At 30.8% G+C, this 25,201-nt stretch overlaps 1 pseudogene; it reads right to left on the bottom strand.

The window, feature by feature from the left end:
* LOC149220322 (putative galacturonosyltransferase 13) overlaps window positions 1-24,932 on the bottom strand; it is a 39,906-nt pseudogene extending 14,974 nt beyond the window's left edge.
* Between the last annotated feature and the right edge of the window lie 269 nt (window positions 24,933-25,201).

Raw genomic sequence — 25,201 nt, 5'->3', positions numbered from 1 at the left:
CAAATTCCCAAAACATAAAAGCATAAATGCCTCTCTTGATATCCTTTAACTCATATTCTCACACATGGAAAGTCATGTGTGGCCAAGGATACTTTGTCATCTATAAGAGAGCTCCACCTAACCCTGTGTAAACCTAGTAAGTTATTTCTTGAAGCACCACTATATCAGTTACAAATATGGGAAGTAGGTGGGGAAATTTAGTTGCTCCAAAGACTCAAATGTAAGTGCCATCCTAGTCCACAAACTAGTAATGGATTGGGGGTACTACGTGTCTAGACCTTTTAAACATACATGGAGCATTTTCATTGAATAAAGCCTCATATAAGGGAACTAGAAAATCTTCAAAAATATGTGCATACATCAGTATATAGTGATTCTCACGGAGGATTTTGCAATGAATATGGATTTCCTCCTTGTGAATTGTCCATCTTTAGTTTAAAGATGGGAATTCTATCTTAGCAACGATTATGTCTAGGAGATAGGAGGCCATGAAGTTTGATGTTGTTTAACTTTCTTAGGGTTTTAAGTCTATTTAATAATATATTGCAGAGAGGCTGATAATATGTCAACCTTGTTGAAAATCCTCCCTTCTACTGATATAGTGTACACGAATAGAATCCAACCTTCATGGAAGGTTTCAACATTGAATCGACCATAAAACTAGCGCAACATGGTGACCACTAAATGAAATTTTGTCTACAACATATTCATAGGATATTATTTATTCTCCCATGTTCTAAAACTCCTCCTACTATTCCACTATGTCTTGAGCAAATACCTAGGCAAACTCCTAAGGTTTATCAACAAGTCTTTATCTAAGCATAGTTCTTCCCTAGGAAGCTCATAATAAATTTTTATCTTAGAGGCAATGAAAGAAGAAATGGGCCTCTAACAACTATCCTTTATCATGTATTTTTCAAGGTTTACATGTTTCACAAGACATTCTATAGTTTCAGCACATGGAAGCACAAATGGATGTGAATCCACTTTTTGCATCCAGGAACTCTTAGTAGTCTTGTATATTTTTGAATCTAGGTCACCTATGACTGAATTCTCTCTATGAAATATTCTATATGTATTTGACCATGCATATGTGGTGAATTTATTTATCAAACATGGATAGTTCTACATCTCAGGCCCAACAAAATTATTGGGTTCTTCTTCATTACACGTCTCAAAGATTAGAGCTTTGTAAGCTCGTTTCTTGGACATGTACATCCTCTCTTGCAAAATCAATAAAAAAAATAAGCACCCATTATAGAGATTATAATACAATGTAATATGCAGAGAACTGAGAGGTCTAGGTTTAAAGGCTACATGTATATGTGCAATGTAGTAAGAATCAATGGTAAGGTAAAAGAAAGACTATCAAAATGAAAATATTGATTGAGATGGTTAGGTGTTTTTCCATGGAGAAATGTTTTTTTAGTATTAAGAGAAAGGCCAGGGTTTTGAGGAAAGGAAAACTTGCTCATGTACCCAACTTTGAAAACATAATAGGGTGATAGCATGTAGCTACTTCACACATTTTAGCAAGAGAGGAGGTTTTTAGGTGAAAAAAAGAGGACTCAATCGAGTAGCTGGATCAAGAAGTTTTTAAGGGCTTGATCGAGCTATTTGAATTTAAAATTTAAGCACTCAATCGAGCTCCTGAGGTCTTAAAATGCGCAATTTCAGCACCCCTTCTGGAAAATTTTCTGTAGCACCATTTGGTACCCTAGTGGACTTAGGGAAAATTTTGTACTTATTTGGCGAAGTTGATCATGTTGGATTCATGAATGAATCCTCTATACAATGACATATGAGTTTGAAATTTTCGAATTGATATGATATTTTTCATCTAATTTATTTTAAACATAATGCTTGAAATTTTTTTGGACGGTTTCAAAGAGGCTAATTAGAAAATCAATAGCATAAAATATACAAAAGGAAAAAATTTCAAAAAATACCACTATCTATGTTTATGAGTCACCTTCAAAAGGGTAAGCTTGGTTTTCTAATTTATTTAAATAATTGAAAAAAACCTTATGTGAAGATACGTGTTTGCAAAATGCAATTGAAATATTTCTTAGCCAACTTTGAAAAGTAATAAAAAATACAAATTTTCATTTAAGAAAAAAATTAATATGAAAAACTTAGTTCTCTCCGTGTAGATCATGTTCTCTCACACACACACATATATAATGATTATATTATTTTAATTCTATACTAGCATAATTGTATTAACAAATATAGTTGTATAAGTGGATAGAGATCAATTTTCCCTTTTAAAAATAATAATATCAATTAAAGTATATCTATAGAATGTCATTTGTTATTGGATAAATTAACCATAATAGATATGAAAAGATAAACATGAATTTAGAATTGCAAGGACCTTCATATTTGAAATTCCATATATTGATACAACACTACAAAGACAACAAAAATATGTCAAGATTTTTCATTTAAGATCATAATATAAAAATTTAGATGAAAAAATAATAATCTGCTTATATTCAATAAGAAAATATAATAAAATATTATATTATTTTTTATCTTATCTTATATTATATTATATTATATTATATTATATTACATTGTTTTTTATAAATTTTAATTTTTAATATTAAATTGCAAAATATATATATATATATAAATGGAAGGTTTAAAACAAATTTACTAATTATCCTACCTCTTTGGAGTATACTATGAATTAGGAAAATTCAGCCCCGGTTCCGTAAAGCCAGTAACGTCCTTTGTTGTAAGGACACGGGTGTAGGATAAAAATGGTCCTTTGTGGTGGGCCATTTATATTACTAGATTGGACTGTTAATGCAGATTCGGTCAATTTGGATGTAACTGGATCTTCCCGTAATGCATAGGGGTTATGCCAATTTCTCAATTATAGTTCGCTTATAAACGTAGATTAGATTCTTATGGTTGGACTCATCCAATCATTTCCCTCTTGGAAATAATCGACAAAGTGCCTCACTTTAATTCCTTGTTGTAATGCAAATTCTAATTTCCGTCAATTGAACAGATGAGAAATATATAACATTATATAAAACTAGAGAATTCGGAACACTAAACATGCCCATGATATGTTGTTCAATGCACTGGGTGTAATAGTCTATCGCTGTTTCTTGCTTTGTAGTACAGTGCGTGACCACCAGAACCTGTAAACCTAATTGCATATGCGCTGGAAGTAGAAGAGCCACAGATGATGGCAGTAGAAATAGCAGTCCCGGTCCCCCTCGCTGTCAAGTTTCTTAGAATTAAAGTGTGCCCAATACTCATGCCAACATTCACATGGACCGGTGGGCTACATATGTCTTTCCTTTTCACGCTCTTTTGTCCCAAGATTTTTTACAGCATATTTTCAAATAATGGGAGAAACCAATATAGCCTCTGGACAATATAGTTTATGCAACGTTGATAGTGATCAGCAATGTTGATGAGAAAGTTAAATGAAAAATTAAAAGCTGAACATGGGAGTCTTCATTGTATTTTTTAATTTTCTTCTCTTTTGACTGGCGGTGCCAAGAGGCTTCGGAGTCAGAACACGTTTCAGTACAGACAAAACCTTTATGATTAAAGTTGAAATCTGCGGCTTCCGATAAAGTTGTAGCTTTCATACGGAATCCAAAGATCGCAATCAATAAAGAAAAAGGGTTAGGAAGGTGGACAAAAATTCGACAAAAAAAAATTAGGTATAGCATTAGGTCCTGAGTATAGCCCTACCTGGCTGGCCGGCCTGTGGGCTCCTCTCAATATATATGGAGTTATAATGCTCGGGCAGTATATGCCACTTGTCAGATATCACTAAATACATTATTTGATTAGTAGCATATACCGCCACACACCACTAATGAACATGAAGCTCCGCCCACCATATTCCCTTTCAACTTTAATTTCCGGCGGCCCCAGTTTCTATTGGCGGCCAAACACGTCACCCTAGTAAATCATCTGCGTAGGATATTATTCATCCAAAACTGTGAGGACTTCGTTAATTTCCGACCGTGGAAAATTCGGTTCCATGGATCTAACTGCTAAGGACATGGTTTTATAAATCAAAATGCCACAGAAATAGTTTCTCTGTACGCCCATCGTTCTCTAAATTAACTATAATCTCTTTAAAAAAAAAATCTTTAGAGAACGTATAACTACACGAGCGTTCTCTAAATCAACCATAAACTCCAGACAGGAAAAATAACTTTAGTCAACATACAGCTACACGTAACTTTAAATTTTCCATTTTCAAAGCTGAGTTTAAGTTTTACTTGGAATTGTAAATTTAAATTATTAAAATTATAATTAAATTAATTTAAAAGTAAATATATTGTAATAAAAATGTTTTTGAAAAATAATTTGTTGAAATAATAAAAAGTCTAACATGTTGGGAAGACACAGTATAGCATAAATTTTTTTTTGAACAAAATGTCCACCCAAAATATTAGACTTTTGTCAAACCTTAACACAATATTCCAAAAAAGATTATTACTCTAATTTAAAAGTTTTCAAAATCTTAAATTTATAAATATATATATATATATATGATTTTATTATAAAATTTATTATAGAAAAATTTAAAATAAAATAAATATAAAATATAAAATATAATAAGATGATTAGTGATAAAAACATTATTGTTAAATCCTAGAGTTTTATAATTTATATTGATAATAAATTTGTTTTTAGGATTAATCACATTACAAAATTTTTTAGAAAACATATATTTTTAATAAATATAAATTTTTAACCAATCAAATAATTCTTTTTCTACTCCTATTTAAAAAATTAATGTTAATAATAAAAGAAAAAAAAATATTAATATATCATAAATAATAAATATTATATATATTTTTATTAAAAATATGTATTTTATAATTGGAGATGAGGAAGATGTTTATTTTTTTAATGCTCAATAGAGTTCATAGATATATATATCATAAATTAATAACATAACATATTTGTGTGGGCAAAGGAAAAAAAAGTATGGTCAAAACATCTTATTCAATGTAAATGTGAGATTAAATATGATATAGATGTATATTTAGTTTCTTATTTTAACATGCAATTTGAGATGTGGTATATTAAATATCAATATAAATCCATTTTAACTTTTAAAACTATCATGCATCCTAATCAAATTTTGAGAGAACAAATTGAGATGAGGTATCTTAAATATAAATATAAATACATTTTAACACTTAAAAATATCATGCATACTAATTAAATTTTTAGAGAAGAAATTGAGATGTGGTATATTAAATATCAATATAAATCCATTTAACCTTTAAAGTTATCCTGAATAAGAATCAATCAAATTTTGAGAGAAAATTTGCATTTTTAAGAAGTTGATTTTTTTAGTACATTATGATTAAACTATTTCAATAATATATTGTTTAATATAAAAGATATTCATAATTAACCTAAAATCAATATATAATATATTAAAAATTAATGTAAATTTATATTTAACTTCAGATTTATTATAAATAAAATTTAATTAAAATACATATTTCTAAACATTTAGCTTATTCATAAAATAATAAATCTATAATTATAAAAAATTATTAAAAAAAAATATATATTTCAAAATTAGAGTAGACTAGTATTTAACAATGCTTATAGTTATTATAAATTTATGAGAATTCTTTTGTAGTTATTAAACTGATTAATGATATTTGGTTTTTGAATTAAAACTTCTGTGATCCATATAAGTTTTTGAGATATGTTTTTGGTGAAAATCACTTCAAAATTCATTTTCTCACCAAAAATATGTCTCAAAAACTTTATATTTAGTTTCTTCAAAACGTTTATTCTGTTTACGGATGAAACAATTCAATATATTGGAGCAAATTTCTTTTACTTTTTCAAAAGGATTAACATTTTTAAATATATTAAGATTGATGCAAACATTTAGGTTGAATATTTATTTTTAAACCAATATTTCTTTTACTGCATTATAATTAAAATATGTCAATAATAATATATTGTTTAATATGAAAGATATATGTAAATCATTTTATAATTAGCATAAAATTAATATATAGTATATTAAAATCAATGTAAATTTATCTTTCACTTCAAATTTATTATTAAAAAAAAATAACTAAAATATTTTATTCTAAATATTTAAATCATTCACAAAATAATAAATCTGTTATTTTTAAGAAATTATAATATTTATTTCTTCAAAATTTTTATTCAAATGTAAAGTAGAGAATTACTTAACCAAGATTTCTGCCCTTAACTTTAAAGAAATCATTTTGGTTATTAGTTTTTTTTTTTTTGAATTCCTGTAAAGGATTTTTTTTAGTTAAAATGAGTTTACATGGAGTTTACAATACACGCTGAAGGAAGAGTTTTCACAAAAAGACCAAAACCAAAATGTAAGAATACATCTAGGTAAACTACTAATAGAAAACAATAGTATCATCTAACTTGGGGCAAGTTTTCAAATACATTTTTTTCCCTTCCTTTTTGGTTACTTTCACACCCCATTTGGAAAAAGAGTAACCAAGGCTTGCTAAAGAATTTCTTGACAAGACACTAATACGCCCTTATCAAATTCTAAGGAAACCGATTTGCGATCTCGCTTTACTGATCCCAACAAAACAATATTACTCATTATTTCTTTTCGAATTGCTAAAACTGTATTCTCCTTACTCTCCTCACAGTCCTCATCTGAGAGGGAATGTCATCATTTAATTCATCTAAAGAAGAGTAGTCCTCTTCCTGTGTAGGGGGTGTGTTACATGGCTTCCAAGCCTTAGATTTAGTCTTCCTTTTTATTGACTTTTAGATGTAGGAATTCTATATGTATCTTTTTTTATGGAAGAGGTGAAAATGAAAAGCCGTGTTCTCATAGTCCAAGAACTAGGTCTAGTCGATATCAACTACTTTCAGGTTGATTTTTTCAAGAAAGTCTTTACTTATGTCTAGTTATACACAAATCCAACTATAAGTATAAACTCCACTTTGACCTTGCGTAAGATTTGTGGCTAGGAATCGACCTTGGGTGTTTCTGATGCTTGTAAACACTAAATGATGTCATAGATGAGTTGGAAATTTTGGAAGTTGAACCAAAATGGGGAACTTTGTGATTACTATCATAGAGGGGTCAAAGTCTAAGAACCAAGGGGACATGAAGAACCCCACTTTTCCCCATAAGCATGATCCCTTAGACAAAGCATTCTGATAACCTTCTTTGCGGAAAAAAAAAACAACTATGAAGAAGCCCTTTGAACAAAAGAGAACCCTTCAGGATTTGGTCCAATTAGAGTGGATCCATTGATAAAGATCCAACTTGTGAGGCCACAACCCATTGGAGTGGTAGATCAGGTCGTTCTCTACCATTAGCTTGTGAAGATCTTCTATATATGGATGGGAAATCTCAACAAAGGAAATATCCTCATATTTGTCTGCAATATATTGACTAAAAACATCTTAGAAGAAAAGGCTGCTTTGTGTGAAGGTTGAGAGTGAATACAAAATTTAAGGGAAAATGATTTCGGCTATTATAAATTTATGATAATTCTTTGGTAGTTATTAAATAGACTGATGATATATAATATATTAGATTTACTTTTTTTTCACTAAACAAATTAATGTATTTGAGTAAATTTCTTTAAGTTCGGTCTTTAAAAAAAAAGAATAACTATGTTAATTGGTCAACTTACATTGATGCAAACTTTTAAGTTGAATATTTAACTTAAACAAAGTAAATAAATATATATTTTTTTAGATAAAATTAAAAAAAAATCCTAATCCATTTTAATATTATATAATTTTCTTTCAATTTAATTAATTAAAAATTTAAAATAAAACATATATATATATAAAATTAATTTTGGATACTCTAGGTTGGTCATGAATGTCATGAACTAATTCAAAGAGATACAAAGATGGGGCAACCATATACTTTTACCTTTGTTAAAGGATGTACTGTTAATAAGAAACTCCTTTGATAACATGCCAGGCTGTCAGTCTACAGAGATCGAACACACACGCACACGCTCTTTTTAAAGAGGGCACTCAAATGATTTTGGGCCAATAGAAGATAAAGAAAACAACCAATGGGGAACACTACGAATGCTATCATAGGCCATTCAGAGAGGGGCCCCTCCTGTCCATTAAAACAAAAGGCTCTCTTTGAAATTGTAATTGTTCTCTGGGTTGTGATTTGTTTGGTACTGTACTTATAAATTTATGCTTTCACTTAAAAACAGGTGAACACTTTGGATCAACTAATATTTAGGAACAAAGTGAACATTCTCAGATATTTTCTATTTTCAGGAAATATTTTGCCTATGAAAGTTGTTTCAGATATACATACTTTCATCTATGCATCAACCAAAAATGTAATTTGATTTATTATGTTAACAAAAAAATGTTAAGATATTTTTCATAAATATACATATATTAAATTACTAATTTAAAATTATATTTTTTCTATTTATTAAAAATATTAAATATTATATGTTTAATTCAACAAAGATTCCATATATATAATCGTTAAGTTTTAAATAAAATAAATTTCTTTTTAATCAAAAGGTTAAATTTCAATTGATTATTCAATACGGTATAATTGATTACTCAGTATGATATATAAAAATAAAGTATTTTAGTTTTTAAAATATTTTAATTATAAAAATACAACCATTAAAATTGAATATTAAGAAAAATAATAATAATGAACGAAAATTTGCCCATGTGGTGTAGAATAGATGGTGATGGGGTGTATTGTTATGGACTTTGTGATGTGAAGGTTATTAGTTCCAAATTCCACGGGAAAAAATCTAGCCATGTTAAGGGATGGTGTGGCCGAGGATGAGTACGATCCCCAAGTGATTTTGACGACTTAGATGCCCTTAGGACATGATTTCTCAAGCCAAAAGTTAAGTGTGCAATCATATCAGACTCACACAACTTAGCAAACATAATAACTAATGAAAGAAAACTTTAAAATTTATATATAATTGGTATGAGTTAACCATAGAGAAAGAAATCTTTTTGAACTCCATAATGTTAAAAATATTTTGAGGACATAAAATAAAAATTCACATTAGCACAAATCGTACAAGGCTCCAACTAGAATCTTTGTTTACATATTCATACTCATGCTTAGAATATACTAGTGGGAGCAATGTTGGGACAACAATAGAATAAGATGCCTTATTCTATTTACTTTTGCCAATTTAAAATGAAACTACAGAGTAACTAAAAAAGAATTCCTTGCATTGGTTTATAATATTGAGAAGTTTAGACATTATGTTATTGCCTACTAGGTATTTGTAAATACATACCATGATTCCATCTAATAACTGATAACTGCTGAAAGCATGATATTAATGGAATAATGATTAGATGGCTTCTATTATTACAACAATTTGATTTCACTATAGTTGACAAGCTAGGAAGTCAAAATGTTATTGCATTTTTTATCAAGACTAACCAATCTTGTAGATGGGGAAATGATAGATGGTTAATTCCCATATGAACATGTCTTTTCCATCTCAATACATACCTCCTAGTTTTCTGACATAGCTAACTATCTGACAATAGAGAGGTTTCTTTCACTCTTTTCTTATAGAGAAAGATGCATACTGGTAAGGAAAATTGCGCATTACAGTTAGATTACAAGATGTTTGTGTAAGCCATAATCAAATTAGATCTTGAGAAATGTGTGAGGGAGGATGAAGTGCATTACATCCTCCATGCATGTCATGATGAATCATGTGGAAAAAAATATGCTACAAAAATGATACTTTACAGCATCTTGAAGGCTAGCTACTTTCAGCTTATCCTATATGAAGACGTTCTTAGATACACTTTTCACTATGATGAATCTCAAAGGATTGGGAAACCCACAAGAATAAGTGAGATGCCACTTTACCCACAAGTGTCATTGTAACCTTTTGAAACATGGGGTTTGAACTTTATAGGGCCTATAAATCCTCCATCAACTAAAAAGAGATATATCTTAGTATGCACTAATTACTTAACCAAATGGATTAAACTCAAGAAAGTTACAACAAATATATAGAGAAAAGTAATTGAATTATGGAGCGAAAACATCTTCTACAAGTTTAGGTTTCCAAGGGAAGTATTCACTGATCAAAGTACTTAATTCAATTAAAATCTAATTCAGTGGATCATTAAGTAGCACCACATTCAACATTAAAACTCCACTCCTTGCCATCAACAATGCAATGGAAAAGTCGACATAATCAATAGGGAGTTGGAAAGCATATTCAAGGAGATAGTTAGCTTAAGAAAGAAGGATTGTGCCAACAGATTGATAGAAGTGGCATAAGCATCTATTACCACATGGAATGCCACTATAGGGATTACTCCCTATGAGGTGGCTTATGGTGAAAAAGGAATGTTTTCCATTGAGTTTGAGTTTTCTACCTTGAGGGTAGCTTCCAAGTAGGACATCAATTTGTTAGGTACATAGGAAAAAACAATACAACAACTTAATGCATTAGATGAACAAAGGGTGCAAAATCTCTTCCACATAGAGAAATTCTAGCTATAAAGAAAAAAATGGTATAAAAAATGCATCAAACCCGACATTTTCAAGAAAGGATACTAGACATTACCATATTAATCTAAATTTTAGGATTTCAAGGGGAAAATCAAGACTAGATGAATTAAAACATACATAGTTGAAATTTTTTAAGTTAATGGCTTGTTAAAAATCAAAATCATAGATGAGGAATAAATCCCATTATTAGTGAATGGTTTAGGCTTAAGGTTTACAAGAAGCCCCTAATAAAATAATGGTGAAGAAGAAAATTTTGGATGTGATTGACTACTCTCAATTCATGTGAGCCCTAAAAAAAGAAGAGGCATCTAAGACAGAATCCTAGCTAGAAAACATGTAGGAGGAAATTTTATGTCTACTGTTTAGAAAAATGTGAAAAAGAAGAATAGAAGAATAAAAATAAAAATAGAAAGAGAAAAAAGAAAATAAAGGAAGAAAAATAAATCATGTTGTATATTTGTGTGTGTATAAATCTACCTCTAAGCTAACAACTACACAAGAAAAATAGTGATAGTGATTATACAAAAAAATAGAAAAAGCATTAGAAATGCTCAACTTCAAAATAAGAATCATAACACTATACCTTAACAATCCCATCAGTCGTTAAAGGAAATTTGTACCCTCTACATCGCTATATGCCTTAACAAACCCAACTTACCCAACTTTTGTTAAATACCATTTGTACCCTCTACTTCCCTTCCTTGACAACATCATGCTTACTCCCTGAGAATGGATTACATGCCACTCAGCAAGTTACAAAATTCTACATTCCCAACCTCCAATATTGTGAATTTCAAAAACATTACCACCGTCATTATCAATCATAACTTCATCATGTATCGCCAACACCATATATTGTAGCTCTTCATACACTTTTGTGCTCCAATGGGCCCTTGTGCACCATTCTAGGTTTAAACCGCTAAGAAGAAAAAAAAATTGTTAAAATATGACAAATATATGTAAATGTAAATTTGGGTTTACTCAAAATAAACATTGTTGCAATTTGTCAATTTATGAACCAAAAATATAGTTATGAAAACTATTTTAATGGAGCGTATTTCATATATGTTCAGAGAGATGAGGTTTTATGGTAAGCCTAAATGTAATTATTTTCCTGAAGAATACAATCTTAATTTTGTTACCCATGGATGTTTTTTTAAAAAGTTACTATGGTTTTACCATATAAATTTGGTGTACTACTATGTACATAATTATGTGTAATTTTGGTCGTGACTGATTTTGTTTACAGACTCTGAATAACAAGTGGTTTCAAAGCATAGTGAAAAGAGATTCCTTCAGACGTGTAGAGAGGAACAAATAGGGTGAAAATCAACCAATTCATTCATTCATCAGTGATTCACCAAAGAGACACGCATCCGGTGTGGCATTTCATAGAAGTACATTTTGTCAAAACAAATTGAAGAGGGATAGTTGAACTAGATCAAAAGTGATGCATTTTTTTTTGGAAATTGGGAATTGAGTAATAGGTGCTACAACTGAATGAATCAGCATAAAAAGTTAGGATCCATCGCCAAGAGTGCATGACTGCATAGGATCCCTAAGATATTGTGTCATGCAGTAGAGAGAAAAAAAACCACCAGTGGAATTCTGACCCAACCGTTAACAAACCCAAGAAAAGTTGAAGCCCTTGTTAATGAAGCATCAAAACAATCTCTAAAGGATCTTGCATACAAGAGAAATATATCAAGCCAATTCTGACCCAACCGTTAACAAACCCAAGAAAAGTTGAAGCCCTTGTTAATGAAGCATCAAAACAATCTCTAAAGGATCTTGCATACAAGAGAAATATATCAAGCCAATTTTTTATTGGAGCCACACTAAGACCCACATTTTGAAGATTTGGAAATTTTGAGCATAGAAGAAGCGAAAACGCTGAAATATTCTTTGGAAGTGTCCAATCCAGTTTGTGCGTCAAATACTGGATGAAACCATAGCACTTGAATTCATAAGGACACTACGTAATTTTCTTTAAGCATAAAACCTAGTGACATTTTTTTGAATCAAACTTTTTGTTTGAAGAAAGGAAAACACTTTAAGGAAACAAATTGTGAAAGAAATCCTTTTATTAAAATATTTTTAGGAGAACAAATTTTTAAATAATTAGGGATTTGTAAAAACAGAGTAGGTTTTATGTAACAAGTAATGAAATTTTTATAATAGGGTTTGAGAACTATTTAAAGAAAATATATTTTTTTTGAAAAAGGGGTTTTCTGAATAGATTTTTATTAATAAGAAAGGGGATTTTTATAATAGGGTTTGAGAACTATTTAAAGAAAATATATTTTTTGAAAAAGGGGTTTTCTAAATAGAATTTTATTAATAAGAAAGGGGCTTGAAGACATATTTAAATTGTTCATTTGAGAAGATTCTACGTAAATAATTATGGGAAATCAAAAATTTGAAGTTGAAAAATTTAATGGGAAAAGCAATTATGAATTTTGGAAGTTAAAAATTTGGGAGCTTCTAGTACAACAAGGGTTGCATACGGTATTAGCACAACAAGGGTTGTATAAGTTATTAGGTGGTAGGAGTAAGAATTTTGTGACAATGGCCAGTGATGAATGTGAGTACTTATGGTGCAAACTTGCGATTGCTTTTCAATTTAATGTATATATAGGCTTTGATTTTAGGCTTATAATAGGCTTTTATTTATTTCAAAAACTCAACGACTGAATACATTCCCATTGCACCCTTAGGATATCTCGATCAAATACAAAATAAAATGGAATGGAGGAATTTTAATGCTATAGAATAACTCGTACACGGATTGAATGTGTTCAACATCAATACACAATATATGCTACAAGTTTTATTATGCGCACCAAATCCAACATTATTTATTAGCTTGAAGTCTAATAAATACATTATGTTTCATCTAGATCCTAGAGAATAGGATAAGATGGGCCAATTTATTGGCTTTAGATCTAGCCTCGAGCCTCTATCCTAAACAAATTAACAAAAATATTATTAATAAAGATTGCTTGGAAATTCAAACTAAATTCCCCTAATTTACATAATTCTACAATTGAGGAACCAACTTCTCTAGTAAATTATTTTGAACTTATATAGGTCAAACTAGAATCTAACCAATGCCCATGCATCATACTCCCAAAGAACAAATTGTTCATGGGCTCTTGGCCATGGGTTCTCCAACTGAACTACCACTTTCTTGTAGTAATGTAGAAGTCTTCCAAGTAGCATCTTCTAATGAACGATTCTTCCACTTAACCAAATATTCATAATACCATTTTCCCCTTTTGTTCATCACAAACCTTGTGTTTACAATTTTTTTAGGCTGTAGAGGTTCTGCTACTAGTAATTTATTTTTCGATTGAATATATTTGTTTATATTATTGTCTTCTAGTTGACTTATTTCATTTAGTTGATACTTATACGAGTCTACAAACTTAAAAATAGGAGAGACGTCAATAACTGGTGGAAACTCTATCTCGTAGGCATTGCTTGAATATTTTCTAAGGATCTTGCAAGGTCCAATTTTCTTGAGTTTAAGTTTATTTTATTCACCCTAGGGAAATCATTACTTCCTCAAATGTGCTAAGACTAATTCACCAACTTCAAAAATTTGTTCTCTCCCTTTCAAATTTGCTCTTCTCTTCTACTTGAGGCTACTTTCTTATAGCTTATGTTTTACTTGATCATGAACTTCCTGCATAGCTGTAGCAAATTCTTCCCCTTCAACACTCCTTTGAACATTTCGTCCAAAATTTATGAGCTCATGAACTCCTCTAGGATGCATTACATATATAATTTCGACTGGAATTTGACGAGTACCTCTATTTGGAGAATTGTTTATAGGCACATCTTGCTTGAGTTAACATTTATTCCCATTATTTGGGATGCTCTCCAACTAAGCTTCTTAAAATATTTCCCAAGTTTTTGTTTACTACCTCAACTTGTCCCTTAATTTGAGGGTGATAATTTGAACTAAAAATAAATTACGCTCCAAGTTTTCTCCATAATTTATTCTAGAAATGTCCCAAGAATCTAGTATCTTTGTTTGAAACAATGCTCTTAGGTACTCTATGTCGTCTTACCACTTCTTTCAAAAAAAAATTAACAATTTGGGTAGCATCATTGATTTGAAAGCAAGGAATAAAATGGGACATTTTTTAGAATCTATCAACCACTACAAAAATGGAATCATTACCTTTTTTTGTTTTTGGCAATCCCTACACAAATTCCATACTTAGTGAATCCGAGGGCCTATTGGGAATTGGTATTGGGGTATAAAAGCCTATATTTTAGTTGTTTCCTTTTGCATGTTTACAAACTTTGCAATTTTTTACAAAATTATGAATGCGAGTCCTCATCCTTGGCCAAAAATAAAAATGCTTCAACTATTCATGTCTTATCATGCCGAAAATGTGTACCTAAGCCTCCACTATGCTTCTTGTTGATTAGATTTTCTTTCATTGAACATTTTAGAATGTAAAGTTGGGTACTTTTAAACATTAGCCCATCCTGCAACATGTATTCAAGACACTTGCTTCTATCCTTGATTGTTGGGTTTTTACATGCTTCATAAGTCTCTAAATTCTCTATCAACTTCATACACTTCTTTCATAAAATTGAATCCCATTACCACTATCCATCTTTCCTGCATTATCAATCTCCTTCCGTTTGAGGCATCTACAATTCAATTAGCTTGTCCACTAATATGTTTTAAAAAAAGTAACACTTTGTAAAAACTCTATCCATTTAACATGTTTTTAGCTCAATTTAGGCTATTGCATTATATATTATAAGGAATGATTATCTATGTATTAAATAAACTTTCTTGACATTAAATATTCTTGTCATTGCTTCAATGCTTAGACCAGAACATAAAACTCGTTATCATAGGAAGAGTACTTCCTACTCTTCTCATTTAACTTTTTGCTAAAATATGTAATGGGATTCTCATCTTTTTACTTAGTGTGGATCTAATTTCTTCACCGTTGGCATCACACTTTACTTGAAAAGGTTTATTGAAATCTGTCAACATCAGAGCGACTAATCTATAACTTTCTTTTTCAGCAATTATAATCCTTTGTCAGCTTCACATTCCATTGGAATGGTTGTTTCTCCTTCTTTATGGTGTCTATCATTGGTGCGCTCATCCAACTAAAGTTTTTGATGAACTTATTGTAAAAAATGGCCAAACTATGAAAAAATATAACTTCAAATATATTCTTAGGAGAAGGGCATTCAACAATTGCTCTTAAATCCTTAGGGTCCATCTTCAAGCCACTTTTAGATATGACAAAGCCCAAATAAACGAGCCCTATTTCCATGAATGTTTTTCACCAGTTGTTAAACTTAATTTTGTTCACATTGTGTTAGCACTAATCTGTTTGCTTGATTTGGAGTAAGAACTATTATATGTTAAAACAAAATTCTTGCATGGAGATTTAGATGAGGAGATGTACATGGAATATCCAAAAGTTTTTATTTAACATTGCAACAAAATATTAGTTTGCAATCTCAAGAAATAATTGTATGGCCTAAAGCAGTCACCTAGGAAATGGTAGGATAAGTTTGATGCCATCATGTTGAGTCCAAATTATACTAAAAGTGAGTATTATCATTCTGTGTAATTTAAAATATTTAATGGCATATTCATTATCTTAGTGTTTTATGTTGGCAATATGCTCATTGTAAGTAAAATCATGGAAGATATCAATATGTTGAATACTTATATGGATAAGATGTTTGATATGAAGGATCTAGGAGCTAAAAATAAAATATTGGGAATTAAAATACATAAAGACAAAAAAAATGGTAAGCATAGTTATTCACAGCAGAAGTGTGTGGAGAAAACACTTAGAAAGTTCGAGGTGAAAAATGTGAAACCAGTTAATATCACTTTCTCTTCCCATTTTAAGCTTTCTTGCACCTTATTTGCTAGTAATGAATAAGAAAATAAGTATATGTCTCATGTACCATATGTTAATGCAGTAGAAAGTATGATGCATGCAATGGTTTGTACTAAACATGATATTTCAAAATGTAGTGGGAATTGTTAGTAGGTTCGTGGAAAATCTAGGAAAAGAACATTAGGTTGTAGTGAAATGGGTGTTTCAATATCTTAGAGGCACCAATTGTTTTTGTATCAGGTTTAATGGTTGTAAAAATTATGTCTTTGGATATGTTGACTCATATTTTGCAAGTAATTTGGAAAAGAGGAGGTCCACTTAAGGATATGCCTTTACTCTTCTAGGGGGATCCATCAGTTTTATGTTGAAGTTGCAAGAATTAGTTACATGATCCACCACATAAGAAATATACATTGTTGTTTCACATGCTTGCAAAGAATCAATTTGGTTAAAGGGGCTTCTAGGTGAAATTGGGATAAAACATAATAGTGTAACTATATTCTATGATATTCAAGTGTGCTACATTTGGCTACAAATCTAGTTTACCATAGCAAGACCAAACATATTGATATAAAGTACCATTTTGTAAGACAAGTTATCGATGGAGGTGGAGTAGATCTCATAAAGGTTCACACTTGAGAAAATTGTCTAGGAATGTTTACAAAACCAGTGCTAATAGAGAAGTTGTGGTGGTGTCTTTCTTCCTATTTTTTACAGAAAAGGTGATAGGAATTTTGTAAGGCATTACAATTTTTTTTATCAAGGTGGAGATTGTTAAAATATGACAACAATATGTAAGTGTAAATTTAAGTTTACTCCAGTGAATGTTTTTATGGTTATTCGATTTTATGAACCAAAAATATTGTTACAAAAACTATTGTAAATAATCTTACTTCATATACGATCTATGACATGATGAGGTTATATGGTAAGCATAAATGTAGTATTTATTCTGAAGAATAAAACCCTAATTTCCTTGCCTATGGATGTTTCCTTGACAAGTTGTCATGATTTTACCATGTAAATATTATGTATTACTCCGTATAGTTTTGTGTTATTCGCATTGTGAATGGTTTTGTTTACAAGATTTGAATAATAGAAATTGCGCCTGGTTTCTATCCATGGCGATATTTTGAAGTGTTAGATGTTGTTTTTAAAATGTGGCTTCTTTAGTCCAAATGTGAAAATACAATTTTTGCAAGATTTTGATTTTTCATTATTTTTTAGTAAATGAATGAATTTAACACTTGAAAAACTCCTAAAACACTGAAATTGTCTAGATTATACAACTAACATTTGGAATTTCAACAAATTAATATTGAATTTTAAGTAAAGTTGAGGGGGAAAATGTATAATACTTAGATTACATATATAAAATCTACTATTCAGGCTGGTGGGGCCAATTATTATTGAATGATAGTTCTTCAAACAATGTTGATCATTCAAAGAGGAAAGATTAAAAGGGAAAGTTAATGTGGTCTTAGATCAATGGGTTAACTGATGGCCATAACCTAACAATAATAACTGCATCACAATGTATCATATTCATATTTTGAGTTGATTTGTTTTATATCAAGTGGTAATTATGGCAGAATCAATTTCTCTCACTTTGAAAAAATCCCTTTCATGGATAGATGAATATTTATGGAGATCTATGTGTTTTGGAAGTTGTTGATCCAAAATGTAGCCAATGGAATTTTTTTGGTTGTATGTAGTTGGATTCTTCACTATGAATATGATTATTCATTTCTTGAACCTTCGGATGAGATCCTGGCACAAATGTTGGTATCTAAGAATTGTTTCCAAAGAAATGAGATATCACTGATTGCACTAGGTTTTTAGCATTTATCTTCACAACTCATTTCCCCATCAGCACTAGATCAATACAAGAATCCTAAACATTGACTGAGTGAAATATTATGAGTCTCAAATGATAACTTCTCACCAAATTCATTCACAACCTTATTGATGGGTATGTGTGTATTGGAATCTATGCCTAGTTGACTAAGTTTCTATATGGATGAATTCAAGAAAATTTCAATCTCATTATCATTATTTGTTGACAAATGTGTAGTTATCTGTGATCATAAGGTATTCTTCCAAATAAGAATGACCCTAATTCCCATTTTTCTTCTCTAAACTGAAGGAATAAAAGAGATGTAAGAGAAATAACTCCCTAAAAACAATCTAATTGAAAGAGAGAGGGAATAAAAAAATGCACATATAAAACTGCCAACTCAAAAACAAATATTCAACATGTAGACAAAAACTACAAAGTATGAAGAAAATTGCAACATATAAAACACAAGATTGCATCAATTGAATTGTAGTTTATAATAAATACAATACTCTTTTCACAACAACTAGTTACAATAGATATGCAATAAAAGATGACAAAGTTGCAACAATGGTAAGAGCTAACATAGTTGTAGGAACAAGACAATAGAGCTACAACAAAACATCCTATGTCCAGTGGAGTTGCAACAATAAGACAACGCAATTGCAACAACAATACCAACTACAATCAATGGAGTTGCAAAAACATACAACAAAGGGGGTTGCAGTAACGTACAAAGAATATAGTTGTAGCAACATACAAAGAATGAAGTTGCAATAAAGTACAAAGAATGGAGTTGCAACAAAGTACAAAGAATGGAGTTGCAACAACATATAGTGAGTGGATTTGCAATAGACAATGAATAAAGTTGCAACAATGGACAACTACAACTGAACAATTTTTTTTTTCTTATTTCATTAATCTTTCTATGTTCTTTATTTTTTTTCATTCATGCACATTTATACATAATCTCTAGTTGGTTAATTAGATTTAAAAAAAAAAAATCCCCTTGGCCGATAACCCTTCGAAATTCAATTGGGTAAAAGGACAAAGATGAAATAAATTATATAGTGGTGCTGCTCGTTGTGATTTCAATGAATTGAGGCAGTCATAGCTCTCCACAATTTCATGTTTCCCCTTCATATTTTAACAAGTTAAGTTGGTGGTAACTCTTCACAATTTTGGCCATTTGTGAAATAATTACTATTACTAACATTCTCCCCCTTAATTATTTCACCCAAAAGGAAAAAAATTGTTGTTACATCAAAAATGTTGTTACACCATACACACCCCTATATTTTTCCTATGAATTTTGAATAACTCCTTTTCCAAGGGTTTTGTAAACATATATGCAAATTGATCTTCTAATCTGCAAAACTCCATACAAATTTCATTAGTGTTTACTAATTCTTGAATGAAATGATACCTTGTATCAATATGCTTACTTTTTTACGGAAAACATGATTTATTGATAATGAAATAAAATCTTTTTTGCCACAAAATATATGTGTTGGTTCTTCTTGTTCATGCAAAAAATTAGTCAAGAATATTCTCATCCATATAGTTTGACAAGTTGCTAAAGGTGCAACAACATACTCTACCTCAATAGATGATAAATCCTCAATGGATTGCTTCTTTAATTCCCATGCTACTACACCTGATCCAAAACTGAACACATACACGTATGTGCTCTTCCTATTATCAACACTACTGACAAAACCACTATATATATTTCCATTCAACTTAAACTCTAGATGTGATGTATACATGATACCATAATTTGTTGTTCGAGTAATATATCTTATGATCCTTTTTCCATCTTGCCAAATGGTAGTCTTCGAAGACTCCATAAATATGGAAATTAAACTTATAGGAAACATTATGTCATGACTTATTATAGACAACTACATGAGAGTTCCAACCAATTTCTTGTACAAGGTTAGATCAAAACTTGATCCTTGATCCTTCTTACTGAGTTTTGTCCAAGTTGCAATTGGCGTTACAATTTCCTTACAATTCACCATCCTAAACCTTTTCAATATATCTTTTTCATACTTAGATTGAAAAACAAAAATACCATCTTCATATTGAGTTATTTCAATACGAACAAAATATTTCATCATCCCCATATCATTCATTCAAAATATGTTTTCATGATCTTTTTAAAATCATATATTGAAAGATCTCAGATGAAAATCAAATCATCAACATACAAACAAACTATCAAAATTTACCTTCTTGATTTACCTTAGTATATAGGGTTGGCATACTTGGACTTATATTGGGTCCTTTATTATTCCAATATTTATCAATCCTAATGTACCATACTTAGAGTGCTTATTTAAGTCCATATAATTATTTCTTCAAGTTGTAGACTTTATCATCTTGTCTATCAATTTCAAATCCTACAAGATCTTTCACATAAATCTCCTCTTCCAAAAATCCTTTTAAAAATGCAAACTTAACTTTTATCCAATACATTTTCCATTTGTTTTATGTTGCAATAGGTAACACCATCCTTAATGTGTCAAGTCTCACTATAGGTGTAAAAGTTTCATTATAATCAATGTGGGGTTGTTGAATGAAGTTTTATTTCTCAACTTAACCTTTAGCATTCAATTTGGTTAGGTAAATTCATTTAACACCTATACAATTTTTTCCTTTAAGTATACCTACAGGATCCCAAGTATTATTTATTTCTATGGCTCTTCATCCATAACCTTTACCCAAACCTATTATTTAATGGTTTCTTCAAACTTTACAAGATTTTATTCAATTAATACAAAATTTCAAACTTGATCTATTTCATCATTCTTCTCATATAATTCTCTTAACTTCTAGTATTCTTATATTTAATTATGTTCCTTAATCTAGCTAACATGAGATTTGATTCATTACTTACCTCCGAACTTGTTATTTTTTTCCTACCAAAACGAGTTTGTTCACCATGTTCTTGAGTTATGGTTGTTTTGAACTATAATGTGTTGACTCTTAGTGATTTCCTTGTTGAAGTACTTGTAAAAATTGTATATCGAATCAATTTTCCACCTTATACATCCTACTTGTCTATATCATCATCTCCATGAGAATAAAATTCTTTGCACAACAAATTTATTTGTGATTCCATCCCAAGCTTCTTCTACCTTGAACTCAACATCTCTGTTGATAATATATTTCTTGGCACTTTGATTATAGAGACTATATTTCTTAGACTCCTCATTGTATCCAGTAAAGATACACTTCTTACTTCTATCATCCAACTTTCTTTTCATCTCTTTAGGTACATGTGCATAAGCCACACACCCAAAAATCCTCAAATTGGATATATTGCAACTCTTATTACTTGAAGCTTCTTCAGGAACTTTGTCCTTCAAACTCCTAGTCAGATTCCTATTGAAAATATAAAATAAACAAATATTAACTCCTTCTCGTTAATATTCATTTTCAAGATTATTTTCCTTCATCTTGCTTTGAGCCATATTCATAATGGTTTGATTCTTCCTTTCAGCCACTCCATTTTGTTATGGAGTATAACATGTAGTAAATGGTCTCTTGATTCTATGATACTAACAAAACTCCATGAAATCATTTAGAATATATTCACCACCTCTATATCATCTTAAAACTTTAATATATTTGCCTATTTACTTTTCAACTATGACTTTAAAACTTTTGAATACATTAAAAGATTTAGACTTTTGTTTCAGAAGATAAACCCAAGTTTTTTATTGTAATCGTTAACAAAATTTAAAAAATAAAAATTACCAACCAATGAACGTGTTTGCATTGGTCCACACAAATATGTGTGTAGAATCTCCAATGGAGTTTTTTCCCTATACAAAACTCTAGATACAAATTTCTCTCTGTGATGCTTTGCAAGTATACAACTCTCACATGAGCTTACTGGTTGTTGAATATTAGGAAACCCTTTCACCATCAACTTCTTTTGCAACAAATCTAGACCACGAAAATATAAATGACCATATCTTAAATGCCATAACCAAGATTCATCCAAACCCTTAGTTTTATAAGCATTCAAAGAGTCAGTTAATTTATTTCTCATTATAAGTGGAAACATCCTATTCTTTTTCATCTCCACCCTTTCTATCAACTACTTACTTGGGTACTTATCAATGATTGTACATACCTTGTTCTTGAAGAACACTTTGTATATTTTCTCTATTAGTTGTTCAATTCTCAGAAGAATGCATTTTAAACTATGTACATAATACAGATCATCAAAATTTCTTCTTTCACCATTTATAGTATATATAATAATCACTCCTTTACCTTTAACACATGCCTTATAATAATTTCCAGAATGTACATCGAAGTGAATACTAGTGTCTCGAATGGAAAAAATATATGTTCTAGTCATGTGAATTGTTGCATGTGCTATCAAAAAACAAAACATCCCTTGAACTTACTATTCTTTACATGATAAAAGCACATGTTTCTAATTATTTTTAGAGCCCTATGTAATATGTGCAAACTATTTTTTAGAATCTCCCTACTTCTTCTAGGACTTGTTGGAAAAATGACCCTCCTTTTTGCAATAATAACATTATACATTAGACTTATCATTCTTCTGATTTCCTTGCTCCCAGGTTTTGATGTTACCCCCCCTTAACTTAAAATGATGCTACTAATATTTCTCCTCATATTTAGAATTGTTTTTGTTGTCTCTTTGATCAGTTATTTTGTCTCCTCTTCCTCTATTACTTGACCTTCCTCTACCTCTTACCTTAGTAAGTTGCAAGTGAGATTTGAATGCATTCTCCATTGTATTATCATCATATCATGTTATCTCGAGTTCATGTGCAACCAAAGAACTAGTCAAATTACCAATTTGCATTTGACTAGTATATATAACTATTCTATGGATACAACCACATCCTCAAATTTCTTTGAAGAACTTTAGAGGACTTTCTCAATCATTTTGTTATCTGATTTTTCATCACCTTATTGTCTCAATTGATTAACAATGCTCATAACATAAGTAAGAGAACTATTCAGTCTCACTATATCTCATTTTCAGATTCTAAAATCGCTCTTCAAATTATGTAATTTGATATTCTTCACTTTGGATACAACCTGATAACATGTTTCAAGAGTGTCCCAAGCCTTCTTTGAAGACTCTGCACTTGACACCTTTGGAAATATGATGTCATTTAAGCCTTGATGAACAAGACCAAGAACATTTTTTATCCATTTTTTTTCTCTTTTAATAGAGTTCACTCAACATTAATTAGAGTCATTTTTGTTGCATGATCAACAGCTCTAGATACACATCAATGAGAAATCCCGAAAGGTCATGAGAATGCAGTGTTGTTCTCATTCAGATAAACCAAGATTCATAATTTTTCTCAGTCAAAATAGGAACTTGTCACTAAGCCATAGTAATGTTTGACACCATTTCAACTTATCTTCCAGTTGAAATGTTCAAAAAGAGGCAGCAGTGCTTTCTACCTCTCATACCAAATTGAAAAACATGGCAGCTCTCATACCAAATTGAAAACATGGCACAAAGTAATACACCGGTACAATTTCCATCCCACAAACAAATATTGACCATATAGATAGAAACCACAGAGTAGCAAAAAAATTGCAACATATAAAACAAAAGATTTCATCAAATGAATTATCCTCTATAATAGATACAATACATTGTTCACAATAACTAGTTACAATGGAATTGTAACAACAACTAACAAAGTTGCAGCAACAAGCCAAGAGAGCTGCAACAATGATATGCTATAGTGAAAGGAGTTGCAACAACAATAATAGCTATAGGCAACGGAGTTCCAACAAGAAGACAATGGAGTTGAATCAACAATAACCACTACTGTCAATGGAGTTGGAGCGATGTAATTGAATGGAATTGCAGCAACAGACAGAGAACAAAGTTGTCGCAATAGATAGTGAACGGAGTTGTAGCAATGGCCATCTATTTTCAGAACAAAAAAAGCATGATTGTATTATATTGAGACAATATAAAGAAACCAGATAGTACATCATAAAGCTTTAAAAAGCTGGAGAAAACTGTATCAAAAAACAAAACTAGATGAGATGTCCATCCAGAATGGAAGCGATTTGAGCTGTCACACAGCTAACATATACAAGACTTTTTACACAGCACATGAGATTTTCTGAAGAATAAACTTGTTGCAGAGATAGCTCGACCATTCATAAACCATACATATTCGAGGAGATAAAGCAGAAGGACAAAATAACAGTGCATACCTGGAGAGAAGCAAAAAGTGAATTAAGTACCAGGGATGGAGAAATCCTGGATGGAGAAGGATTTCTCGTCATATATTACCTTCATGTTCCAGGTACCTATTTCTGATAGAAGACCTTCCTTTGATAAGATGTCTGCTTGCTGGTTCTGGGATCTATAAATGTGTTGAATGGTGCATCCTTTCACGATTCCCCATAAATACATGATTCTGTCCATCCAACCTGCAAGGTGTGGGTTTCTGATGTGGCATTTTCCCAGAACATGATCAACCATGATTTTGGAGTCCCCAAAAATTGTAACAAACTGAATATCAAAAAAGAGGCAGAAGGCAAGAAGACCCGCTAGAGCCATCGCCTCAGCCATGCAGTTAGAGCCCTTTCCCCCATTCCATGAAATGAGATATTGAAGGTTCTCGTCCATTATGATATGTACCCCGCAGCCACAAGAATTTTGCTGAGCCGCACCATCAAAGTACGCTCTTGGGATCCTTGAGTGATTATCTTTTTGCTCTTTTCGATTGGCATTTTTCCGTTTGTGTTGCTTTTCTGGCAAGGAATCATAGAAGGATACAATATTTTGTAGAATTTCCTTTAGAGGCTCTTTCCTGGCTTTGAAAATTATGTTGTTTCTCCACTTCCATGCACACCAAAGAACTATGATAATTATTGGTCTCCACGCATCTTTCTGCC

Source organism: Pinus tabuliformis, chromosome Q, assembly GCF_031772625.1.
Source record: "Pinus tabuliformis cultivar Carrire ecotype Pingquan chromosome Q, CPIR1, whole genome shotgun sequence".
Taxonomy (NCBI): Eukaryota; Viridiplantae; Streptophyta; class Pinopsida; order Pinales; family Pinaceae; genus Pinus; species Pinus tabuliformis.
Note: the sequence above shows the minus strand (reverse complement) of the source record. Positions and strands in the feature narration are given on the sequence as shown.